Here is a 12,619-nt window from a genome sequence, read left to right on the forward strand (position 1 = left end):
GAGGCGGTAGGTCTAAGAAAGCCCTTGTCCTGAGCCCTCCCTGAGCTTTTCCTCTCCTCCTGGCCCAGCCAGCTGCCACCCTGCTGGCCTGCTGTTTGTCCGGTGCTCCCCAGCCTCTGCCACTCTGCCCCCAGCTGGGCACCAGCTGCTGCTCAGCTCTGCATACACGGGGCACCACCAGGCTTGAGTGGCCTTTTTCCAGGAGCCGGGAATACGCCCACAGCTGGTAACCCCACGGCTAGTAAATACCCCCATTTTCCTCTTCCTGGAGCCAGGTATGGGGATTAATTGAGTGGGAGACACTTGGGTTCATCCTGACTCTGGTCGCATGGGCTCTTCCAGGACAGGGGGCATTCCTGGTCATTCTTGCGAATTATGCACAGAGTGGGTTTGCCGTGGCTGGAGGCCCCAGACCTGCCTGCACATTTCCCTGTGCCTGGCACATCCCAGGGGGCTCTGCTCACCAAGAATGTCTGTCCTTGGGGGACTGAACGGTCCATGCAGCCGCCATACTCTCCCCTTGTGGCCACTCTCAGGTGCACAGAGCTTTCCACCCAAATCATGGGTTCCCAGAAAGCTTGCTCCTGGTGCCGACCCCTCTTGACTAGGCACACTGGTCACCAGGGCTCCCAGGTTTGTCACTCCTGAGCTGCAGACAGGAGCCCTTGCTTGGCCCAAAGGCCTTATTCTCAGCTAGATGAGCTTCTGTGAGGCCGAGTCCCAGGCCCACCACGGCCCATGCAGCCCAGAGCTCATCCTCTACTTCAGGAACCCGGTTCCCACAAAAACCACTCAGGGAAAGACCCCAAGCAGGACCCTCCAACCTTGGTGTGTGATGCCAGGGAAAGAGCAAACTACACTGCGTGAGCCTTGCTTCTTGGTAGGGCCCCAGTGCTTTAGAAACCCAAGCTCACTGGGTCTGACATCCCTGGAGCCACCCAGGTCATTAACGCTGCAGGGGAGTCTGAGGTCTGTGAGGAAACATGGTGCTCTCAGCCAGGCAGCCCCCTGAATCCGGCCTGAGGCTGAGTTTCAGAGTCAGAATCTGTGCCAAGTCAAGCTCAGCATAGGGGCGTGACTTGGATCCCGGGACCCAGCGGATGCGCCATAAATATCTGAGGGATGCACACATGAGGGGAGTGTCCCAGAGGTGGTGGGGCCTCCTGGAGGGGCGTCCTGGTGGCACTGGCACGGCCCAGCAGGAAGGGGAGTTAAAGGCAGGAATAGCAGAAATAAGCATTTCTCTGGCCAGGGAGCCAGAGGCCAGCTTGGACAGGGGTGCTTCAAAATCCATCTGGGAAGGGAGTGGCAGTTTGGGCGGGGCGTGGGGCTCCTTAGCCTGGGAACCCACAGCTGCCCGCCCTGTCCCAGGTGGTGGGCAACCTGGACACCTTGGCACCCCACCCCGCCAGGGAGGCCCGCGCCGCCGTGGCAGCAGGGACCTTACCTTGGCCGTCCTCTGGGCCCCGAGCTCTCTGATGCAGGCCGGTGCTTGCCTCTAGCCCAGGAAGCGGCACTCCCTTCGGGCAAAAAAGAAAAAAAAGGGAACAGAAAAAGAAAACCTCAGTGCTTTTCTCGCCCAGCCGCTTCTCCCGAAGGCTCCTGGTTGGTGTCGTCTTGCCTCTGTGGGCACATAGCCTTCTCCCTCCAGCAGCTTACTCACTGGTGTGGAGGCGGGGCACCCACACCAGAGCACGTCCTGTGGGGTCAGGGGTCCGAGGCGCTGGCTTGAGCACCAGCCTGACCAGCGGCCCCGCTGTGTCCTGAGTATGGGGGAGCGGAGCCCTGGGCACCATCCTTCCCAGGGATGCACCCGTGAGAGCTCGGCGGAGGACACACGTAGGTGCTGACGGGCACTGCACCGAGAGGGACACAATTCCTGGTAGGAAGCTGTTTCCTTAGTGCCTTAGTGATTAGGGCTGTCAGAAGAGGAGGCAGCCCAAGCACCGTCTGGTGTCCCCGGCGGGTTGGCTTCCATCCTTGGACCACCCCCTACCCGGGCACCCTGCCGTATCTCTGTCCCGTGGGCTCAGTGGGGCCTGGGTCTGTCTGAGCTGGAGCTGCCCCTCACCTGCTCAGGCCAGGCGCCTGGTGTCCTTTTCCACAGCACCCATCTCGGGGCCTGGGCGGGCCCGGCATCAGTCAGGATGAACTGCTGCCAAATCCCCCATCCCCAGCCTCTGCCAGCTCCCCCGCGGTCCGCTTTCACACACACACCTGCTCCTCTCACACACTCATGGGGCCACACCCGGCGCAGAGGCACCTACCTGCCCAGGCCAGCCTAAGCCAATCCAGCCTCGTTCTCCAAATGCCACTCTGACCCTAGGAGCTGCTCATTTACAGAAATAGCCCGTAGGAGGTGAGTTCAAAGCCAGCCCGGGAGGACGCCAGTCAGCATGGACCAGACTCCCCTTCTCCCGACACCTCCAGAGGACAGGCAGCCTCATCACCATATCTGCTGTTGCACTTTGCCGGCCGACATCTCTCCCCGGCCCCTCAGGCCCCCACAGCGTCTTCCATATCCTTAGCGGGGGGCGGCAGACTCCTGGCAGGTCCCATCTTCCTTGGAGCCCCAGGTAGGGAGGGGAGAGCTAGAAGGGGCGGGACTCAGGTGCAGCTCCAAGTTTCCAGTTCCCAAAATAATCAGATGCAAAAGGGAAGGAAGAAACCTCCAGGCCAGCGGTGACTCAGTGCCCGTGGGCCGGCTTAGTCACCTGGATGGTTGCTCCTGGCTCCTGGCACATCAGGCAGGGAGCGATGCCCTCCCCCCTGCTGCCGGCAGCAGGCTGTCAAAGGGAGCATGGCCAAGGAGCCCCAGCTGGCCCAGGGCTCCTGGCAGGCGGCGCTGGCGGGCTCTGGCCTCCACCCCAGCCGCGCCCCCCTCCTCCACGGAACACCTCGGCTCACTTTGGGATTTCTCCATTAAATCCTCAGGCATCAACCCGCTCTCGTTTGGGGCGCCGAGCTGCTCCAACGTTGCTTGGCAATTTTGATATCGTCGGAGGTTGCCATGGGGAGGAGGGTGATGTCACTGACACAAAAAACCCACTGAATTTACAAATCAGCTGGGGCTGGAGCTATTTATAAAAACACGTTTTTTTCCTGCCTGCCTTTAGGGAGGGGGAGGTGGGGGGAAGGGCTGCCTGCCCAGCTCAGTGCAAGCCTCCCTCAGCCCCTGGGAAGCCAGACCTCCCAGGCTCCCCACCCCCAGAGCTGCAGGATTCGGAATTTGGGTTTGGGACCTGGCTGCCCGGCCACAGCTGGCTGAGCTCGCCTTTAGGGGTCTCGGCTGGTTTTGCTGTGAAGGGTGAGAGAGCGGCACGCAGGGGGTGGTGGGCAGCATGGGTACCGGCTTCTGGGGTCGGCAGGGACCCATTGTTTCCCAGACCCTGATCAGAAACAGGGGCCTTTGCAGGTGGGAACTTGAGCTCCCCAGGGGCCAGGCAGAGCTCAGCCTTCTACAGTGCCCTCCCGGTCCCTGGACCCACCTGTCCCCTCACTGGCTCCTTTTCTTCTCCCAGTGCCCAAGCCCAGTCTCGGCCCCCGCTCCTCTCTCCTACACTTGCCCACACTCCCGCTGGAACACCATCCTCTCCATGGCTTTGACCATCGACCTGGAAATGCTCACTCCAGAGCCCAAGTCACAGCTGCCCCAGTGTAGGCACCACCCTGACCTGCCAGTTCCCGCACCAGTGCCCACTGCTGCTGAAGATGGAAACCCACCGTTCCCCTTGACGCTTCTCACCCCCAGCCCAAGGTGGCACTAAGCTGTTTGCGTTATTTTTGAAAACTCTTTCATGAATTTTCTTCCATAGAGAAACAATGTGGCGTTTGGTTAAAAGCCCAGGTTCTGAGTTTTTCCTCCTGAGTTCACATCCCAGCTTTACCGTTCATCAGCTGAGTTACCTTTAGCGTGTTATTTAACCACCTGGACCTCAATTTCCTCATCCATAAAATGGGGATGATTTCACCTGCCTATAGGGTTGTGGGAAATAAATGAACGAAGCTCCTGGCACAGGAACTGCTAATCCTGAGAGCTCAGAAAACATCAATGTTCTTCTCAGCTTTCAGCTCCGTGGCTGTGCTGTTTGTGGTTCATTCTTATCCACACACCAAACAGCAGCAGGTCAATCTTCCAAACCATGACTCCAGTCACCTCCCATGTAACAGTCTCAGGCTGCACACATAGACATTTTGATTGAGCTGCACAGCACTGGACCATGTGGCATTAATCATAAAAACTCAGTTAGGTTTTCTAATGACCAGCCATCTTGAGCAGGAAAGGGACTTTTTGACAGCCATCAGGTAACTAACTCCCAGCACTGATGAGAAGTCTGGAGAATCAAGTCCAGGACAGAAGCCGGGCAGCCCTGAGGTCTCTAGACATCGGGCCTAACTCCACAGTCTCCACGCTTCCCCCACCTGGACGGAAGGTGCTCCCACCACGCGCTCCACCTGATGCACCTCGGCACCTGGTCCAAGAGCAGGGGGAGGGGGAGTCTGGCTGGAGGCTCAGGTCACGTGTCCACCCCTGACCTGGCGGAGGGGAGGGTAGCCTGGTCAAGTGTTCCCATTACCCACATGAGGTGGGGAAGAAGATTAGGGTGCTGGAGGCCAAAAACCAGCCAAGGGTCACCATGGGTCTTGGCTACTTTTTCTCATCCTTTAAAATTCCTGAGCATGATAATCCGTCATTGTCGATTCTGTTTGTCTTGTCTTCAGGGACTTCTGAAAGCTGATGTCTGCACAGACTGGAACTCGTTCCTCTACCATCATGTTGCATGGCTTCTTGATTTGGTGAGGACACCTGCCAACCTAGATCCCTTTCCTCACAGGTTGTAGAAAAGGGGGATCTGCCAGCCAATGGAATAAATCCTGTAAAGGCTTGGCTGCCTGTTGTAGGAGGCAGTTGGCCAGATGCCTGTGTTCTTGGGCCAGTGGTATGCCCTGTGCCCTTCCTTATCCCAGCAGAGTCACCTCTGCTAACCCCAGCAGGCTGCGTTCTCGAGGGCAGGAAACCCAGCATGGTGCCCGGTACGTAGTAGATACCCTCGCAAACTTTGTTGAATGAGTGAATGCATGAAGCGGTTCTGTGCTCTGGTCACCCTTACTTGGAATACAGTGAATCACAGCTGAAAGGGACTCTAGAATCATCAGCCCTGCCCCGCCTTCTGCAGGTGAGAAAACTGCAGCCCCCAGAGATTAAGTGACTCAGCAAAGCCACAGAGGAAATTAGAGGCAGAGTCGGACTGCAACTCTGCTTTCCTCCTCACAGGCCCGTTGTTCCCTTTGCGGCCCACGCAGCCCGTTCTAGGTCAAGCCCCGAGTGTGACGTATCTGTAATTGAGTCCAAGGCAGCAGCGGTGCTGTCACTGTGGGCATTTCTGCCTTTTACTCTTGGCTCCCAGGAAGTGGCAGCATGTGAATCAGCCAAAATGGTGTTTTTACAATTACTTAAAGTCTTTCACTTTACTCTCCATTTTGCTTTTGAAAATAGAGATATACTTAAAGCCTCAAAAGCAACTTGCCTCATCTGTACCATTTTGGTGAGTCAGGTTCCGTTGGATTGACTGCTTATACAGAAATGTCCCACTTCATGGATTTAAACAAATCGCCTGGGGATGGGTTTGGAAAGGCCCTCTAACAGCGAAGTCCTCACATTTTCATAGAGGAATACTTCCCCGGCTTTCCCTAAGAATAACAAGTTTCAGAAACAAAGTCTAGGGTTCCAGTGTGTGGGAAAAATGCCTTTTTACTGCCAACTTTTTCTCGATCTTTAGATTCTTCCCCACACTTCCCGCCCCCCTTGTGCTGTGTGTATAGAGGGTGCTTCACACGGGCCTTTCTGACGGCTGTGTGGGCCTGTCTCCACCTGCCTACACTCGTCAGCATCTCTCGCCGCAGGGCCAGGAAGGGAGGAACAGATCTGCCTGCCTTCACCCCCTACCATCCCAAGCTGGGGCAGGCTCCAGAAAGGAAGGGCTGGTATTAAGGAGCAGGTATTGTCACTGGGGCCTGTGACCTGCATTCCAGGGCTGGTATTACCTCAGAGGTGCCCCTCAGCCCTGGGCCTCCAGGTAAGAGGCAGGGGCCCCACGTTCAAGAGGTTTTCCCAAATGGCTTCCTGCAGGGCAGGTGGGGCTCCCAGGGAGCAGACGCCTCCAGAGAACCCACCCACCCTTCAAGGTGTTGGTAGCAAAAGGGAGAGTGACCAATCGAGTCCTGGGGGTGGTCCTCAGTGGGAAGGAAGCATCAGGGCCTTGTCAGACAGGGATGCTTGGGCCCCTTCTGTGCCTCTCCTCCTGCCCTGCTCCTTCTCCCTCCTGTGGGTCTGGAGGGGGGCAGGGAGGCCAGGGTAATGGGGTATTCTGGTAGCGGGGCAAGGTGTGTGCAAGACAGCTGGCAGGGGGCCGAGAGTGTGACTGGCAGAATTCTCTCCACCACGCTCCATGGAGTAGGAGTGCCTGCCGGGCTGCGTATTAGGGAATTTCTCCAGGAACTCTTCTTCAACAAAAGCAAATTGGAAAAGCCCCGGAGGAGTTACTACTGCTGCCGGCCAACGGCCTTGCTGCCCTGCCACTGTCCCTCTGGCCTTGATCAGAAGGCCCAACGCTGGCCCTCTGCCTAGAAGCAAAGAGGGAATGACGAGGCCTTCCGGTAGCCCAGGCTGGGCGGCAGAACCTGCCTGCACGCTGATGGGCAGGGGAGGTGGGGAGGAAGCCAAGGGGCCGCGGCACAGACTGAGGGAAGACAGGGATTGTTCCCTGAGAAGCTGGTCTAGCGTCCCCCATGCTTCCACCCCGCAGTGCCCCGGCTTCTGGGGCAACTGGGGGAAGCAAGAAGAAAGGGTAATAGGGTCGTGGCCAACGGGGAGACAGACCCAGAGAAGATGGCAGTGTTAGCAGATGGCCTGGGAAGCAGAAGGTGGGCACCACTTCGTATGGTCTTCCCTTCTTGCCCCGTTTGTCACAACGCTGCTGGGGACGTGAGGGAGGGAAGTGTAGAACTGAATCTCATCAGGATTCAGAGTGACCCTGGCTAGGGTGTCTGCTGTTAACCTCCAGGGTTTCCTCTCTGGAGAAACAGGATTTTTCAAGTAAGTGAATAGGGAATGGAATTCTTTTTCCAGAATCAGGTCTATGGAATTGTGAAACTTCCTGGTTTCGTGAGATGGAGGTGGCCGCAGAAGAAAACATTTTTATCAAGTACTCACCATGTTCCTGGCACCATGTTCCTGGCATAGGACGGCTAGGCTCTTTCCACCTGTTAGTTCACTGAATCCTCAAAACACCAAGGTTTGTTTTTTTTTTTTTTTTTTTATTATCCCAGTCCGTACAGATGAGGAGTCTGAGGCTCAGAGTGTTTAAATAACTTTCCCCAGATCAGCTAGAAAGTGGCAAAGCCAGGATCTGTGCCGAGGCAGGAACTCCCTGGGGAGCTTTGGCATGACTGTTTCTGGGAGACACTGCACAGATGGCTGAAGGGAGCCACTCAGTTGGGGTCTGGCCACAGCATGCTCTGGCGGGGCTGAGTGCTGCCTCTGGCTGGCTTTCACTGCTGTGCCGCAAGGACAAGGCCTTTAGACTTCAGGGGGGAGTCAGCCCTCAACGCCCAGTTCAGCTGCTGGCAGCAGGCCCAGCAGCGGCATTTCCCACAGATAAGCCTTCCTGGGAGCTGCCTCAATGGGAGGGGCTGGCCCCCCTCTGTCAGAGCAGGGAAAAGGAGGGACGAGCAGAAACTGGCTGGGACAGTTCAAACTTCACGTGAGACACAGTGAAAAAGAAAAGCCTTCTGTCAGGGAAATGGGTGCCCCTTCTTCACTGTGGCACATATAGCCCTAGAAGTGAATTAGGCTGGTCTCCGGGGGGCTTTAGGGGGTTGACCCTGAGGGGTTAATGGTAACATGAGGGCTGGCTCAGAAACTGGTCAGAGCAGAGTTACAAACTGCAGAGTCCCAAGTACACAGGCCTTTGCAAGTCCAGGCCCAGTCCCCCAGGAGCAGAGCCTTCCTGCCACACCTGAGCTTCAGCTGCAATGAGCAAGGGCTAGTGATAAATCTGGCAGCACAAGTGATGGCAAAGCAGCAAAAGGACATATATGGAGGATTCCCACTGTGTCAAAGACTGGCTAAAAACTCATTTTCTTGAGCACATATTATAGGCTATGCACTGTGCTAAGCCTATGCCACACAATAACTCATTAAATCCTCACAACAATCCAATTAATGAATCCATTCAATAAATATCTACTGAGTGCTTGCTGGGTACGAAGCTCTGTGCTAGGTGCTGGGGATAACTTCATGAAAAAGACAAGTCTCTGTCCTCATGAAATTTACAATCTATGTGAGAATTATTACTATCCCATTTCAGGGGTGAAGAAACGAAGACCTCCTGAAGTTAACTTACTTGCTCAGGTCACTAAGTGACAGGGCAGGGGTCTGAACCCAGGCAATCTGTTTCAGAGTCCAGGATGCTATTTTCCTATCAAGTTATGCCTTTTTTCTTCCCAGCACCACCCATGCAGCAGACACTACTGGTTGCCTCTCTAAATCCATCTCATGTCCCTTCTTACTTGCTGGAAGAAACCCAACTTATTTGGATGTGTACTCCTCTCCTTCCTGTATGCTCAGGGAAGGGCCCCTCCCCAGCACCAGCCCTAGGGGTGAATCTTGATTAGTTTAAACCAATCTTGCTAATTCCCTTCCTTTTGCCAGGGATTGGTTTAGGCCCTAGGCATGTGACAACCGAGACAGGAGTGCAAGTTTGCTGCGAGAGTTTTTGGGAAAAATTTCCTTGTGCTGCTCCAAGTTGTTGAGCTTGCTGTGGTAGCCAACTGGGTTCTAGAAGGGGACCAGCCTGAGGACAAAAGCCAACATGCTGAGGATGGCAGAATAGGTGGAAACAACGTGGGTCTTCCATGAATTGCTGGGTTCAGGCTGTTATGTGAGATAACAGATATTCTTACCCTTTACGCTAGTTTTGATTTTCTGATTTTTGCAGCTGAAAACTACCCGATACAGACCAGCTCCAATCCCTGCCATGCCCTGATGGCTCCCAGGACACCCTAACCCATGCTGACCCTCACTTCTTCAGTGTCCTAACACATCTGCTCCATCTGCTTTACCTTGAGATGTCCTTTGATTTATTTCTCTCTATATTCTCTTGGCTTTTAACCTGTAATATCCTGTTCTGCTAACTAAATTATAAACTCCCTGAAGGGAGAGGGCATGCCTTACATTTCTTTATATCCTTCATGGTGCCTGTCATTAAATGTGGAGCCCTAATAGAGTTTAAAAACATTCATTGGCTAAACATCTTTGCTACATTCCAAGAGATTATTTGCTGTCCTGAAGGGGGTAAATGAACATGTATCAACAGAGTAAAACAGAAGTCAACAGGTTGCAGCTGGAGGCCTGAGTGAATGTCAGGCATCTCCATTGTAGCTTAGATTCCACAATGGATTACACCAGCTCCGGCTGCCTCCTGTGCCCGGCTCTGGGCTGGCTGCTGGGCAGACAGAGACAAATCCACTGCTTGCCAGGAGCCATGCAATTTTCATGTTTAGCAAATATACTGTGTTATTAATTCTCACAACAGCCCTTTGGGGTAGAAGCCTCAGCACTAATTTATAGATGGCAGACTGACCTGCCCTGATCAAGAAGCCAGTATGGAGCAGAACTGGGGTTGGAGCCCAGGTTTTCCAGTTCATGAATCGAATTTATAGGGCTTCCTATGTTCTGTCTTTCCTTTTTCCTATTAAGCAAGTGGTCACTTTTTATCCACTGGCTCAGGAGAGGGATGTAGCAGAGGGTAATATAGAAATAGTTCTGAAAGCCTAAGCTCTAGCAGCAAGAGTCTCAGGAAGAGACTAAATGTCTTGGCCTTAAATGGGGTGAGTAGACCCTGCTCCCTAAGCCAGAAAGTGTTTCCCCTGGTGGGGGAGAGGAGTGAGATGCATCTGCAGGTGGCTAGAGGGAAGGGATCTGCATCTTGCTTCCCACTAATGTGGGCAGCAAGACCTGCCTGTTACGTACTGTCAGAGCAAACAGGACCAGAGGCAGCATTTAAGATTCCTGTGCTCTGAACATGGCACAGAAGCAGCAGAGAGCTGCGAGCCAGAGACCACCTTTGGACTGAAACAGACTTGTGGGCTGAAGACAGGACTAGATGGACCTTCCTGATAGCTTGGTACCTGGCTTATCTTGAGACCGTCTTCTTGAAGTACAAATACTTGGTTCCCTGAAGGTCACTCCCAGTAGAAACTCATTTCCCCTTTAGATTAGAGAACACCATGTTTCTTTCACCTACCTTTATTATATTATAGATTTAGCCGTACTCTGTACTGTAAATTAACTCAAATGACAGTAAGGCTCCAATCTAGCTGGGATTCTAATCTACTCGACAGGTTTCTAGGGAACTTTAGACCACATTAGAACTAAATCAATACAAACATCTACAAGCATTGTACTAAAAGCTTTATTTAGTTCTCAAAACTTTGTAAAGTAGGCACTCAGGTTATCCTCATTTCATAGAGGACAATACTGGCTCAGAGACGGTAAGTAACTTGTTCATTGTCACACAGCCAGGATTCAAACCCAGGCATTCTGGCTGTAGAGGCAGCATCTCTAACCATGTTATTAGCATTTGGTTTGGCACCATAGGCAAGGGGCCATCTCAATACTGAGGAGGTTCTAGCAGGCCCTGGGCCTGTGAAGTTGACCCCCTATAATGTGAGCACCACATGCAAGATGTAACTAGAGTATAAAAAGACACAGTTCTGGGCTTCCCTGGTGGCGCCGTCGTTGAGAACCTGCCTGCCAATGCAGGGGACACGGGTTCGAGCCCTGGTCTGGGAAGATCCCACATGCCATGGAGTAACTAGGCCCGTGAGCCACAATTGCTGAGCCTGCGCGTCTGGAGCCTGTGCTCCACAACAAGAGAGGCCGTGACAGTGAGAGGCCTGAGCACCGCGATGAAGAGTGGCCCCCGCTTGCCGCAACTAGAGAAAGCCCTCGCACAGAAACGAAGACCCAACACAGCCATAAAATTAAAATAAACAAATAAATAAATAAGCAAATATGGTTAAGAAAAATATATTAAAATTCACTTTCTCTGGAAAACTTAAAAAAAAAAAAAAAAAAAGAAGACACAGTTCTTGTCCCAAAGAGCTCAACTGTATTAGAGAGGTAAGGCATGTACATGTACCTGTCCAAGGCAACTGATGATACAATGCAGGCAGGCGCTATGGGGCTGCCCCAGTGGCCTACACCACTGGTCCACAAGCTAGGTAGGGTTCTGGATGTGTCTGCTTGGGCGAGTCCTGAGCAAGTGGCTTCCTTACCTGTTTAGTGGCAGGGTAGTTGATCAGGAAGGTCTCTCCCAGCAATGCTAGTTAACGTCTGTCTGCTCTGCCTAGCTCCTATTTCTGTCTGCCTGATCCCCTAGATTCACTGGGACTCCTTGACTTGCTGTACCACACATGTACTCACCCTTAGCTGTCTCATTTCCTGGAACGACCCAGTCTCACTGAACCTTCATGTGTCATCCTTGTCAATATTTTTATCACTTTATTCTAGCATTACCAGGTTTCTTTTTCAATTTTACTTTAAAATGCAAAAGCAAATGTATGTTCGTCTTTTTGTTCACAGATTTTAATGGGTATTTGTTTTTATGAAATGCCATCCTCACTTTGTTAATTGCAGGACTGAAGCAATTAAATAAAACGCATCACATGACCAGGCCAGTAAGATTAAACTACTTTGAAATTGCAGCATACACTGACTCACGTAACTGTTTTGAATGAATGAGAGGCTGAATTATACACACACGGAAAATAAAGTACACATTTTGATGGAATAAACATACCTGTGAAAATAACATTTAATTTTGAAAAGAGTAAACAGTACAATGAAGTGTATCGTGATGTAAGGTCAGCAGTCGATTACAAGAGAAGGTTAAAGAAACATACACAAAGTGACACACTAGAAATGAAAGTGAGATTATGATTCCAGGCATATCTACAGCCTAGGATAGATTTTTTCCCCCCCTCACCAAGACTCTAATATAGCTAGTTTTTGAACTTGTGGCCGCTATTTTCCAACATTTTAATTCACTACTTATTTTTCTTAACTCACTACGTATTTAATTCACTACTAATTTCTAGGACTATATAAAGTTAATAGACACACAGCCCTTTGCTCACACGGGGTTTGAGAACTAGCAGCGTGACTGGGCAACCACTGCTCCCCATGGAGAAGCCAATTTGCATTTAGTGGACAACACCGCTAGGCGGCTGCAAGTCTGACGCAGGAGCCTCTAAAGTGCAAGACTATTGGGAGTAGTATGCTTTGACGGGAAGAAAGTATGTCTATACACATTTAGCCTGAGTTCATCATTGTTTGTTCCTTTCTTAATCATACAGTGTCAGTTTGTGGAAACTCAAGTTTTTATACGAAAGCCATAAAATGTATTTTGTTTTGAAAAAAGTCAAGTTTTATGTAATTCAATCCCTTGTTCCCAGACATCGGAACTTGTAACAGTAGGAAGATGATAATTTTAGAAAGCGTACCTTGAATAGACACATTATAAAACATTTGAACTTGTATGAATTTTTAGCGTAC

At 52.1% G+C, this 12,619-nt stretch overlaps 1 protein-coding gene and 1 long non-coding RNA gene across 2 annotated transcripts in view; one reads left to right on the forward strand and one right to left on the reverse strand.

Moving 5' to 3' along the window:
* PAK6 (p21 (RAC1) activated kinase 6) overlaps positions 1-2,213 on the reverse strand; it is a 33,893-nt gene extending 31,680 nt beyond the window's left edge. Inside the window, 2 exon segments of the mRNA XM_036844514.1 lie at positions 1,448-1,520; positions 2,072-2,213. The gene's annotated coding sequence lies outside the window, so the exon portion shown is untranslated.
* A 3,698-nt stretch (positions 2,214-5,911) lies between these two features.
* On the forward strand, positions 5,912-9,235 carry LOC118891001. Its single transcript, XR_005018873.1, has 3 exons — positions 5,912-6,077; positions 7,130-7,295; positions 9,000-9,235. It is a non-coding gene; the product is annotated as an uncharacterized LOC118891001 (long non-coding RNA).
* The last annotated feature ends 3,384 nt before the right edge of the window (positions 9,236-12,619 follow it).

This window comes from Balaenoptera musculus, chromosome 2, assembly GCF_009873245.2.
Source record: "Balaenoptera musculus isolate JJ_BM4_2016_0621 chromosome 2, mBalMus1.pri.v3, whole genome shotgun sequence".
Lineage (NCBI taxonomy): Eukaryota > Metazoa > Chordata > Mammalia > Artiodactyla > Balaenopteridae > Balaenoptera > Balaenoptera musculus.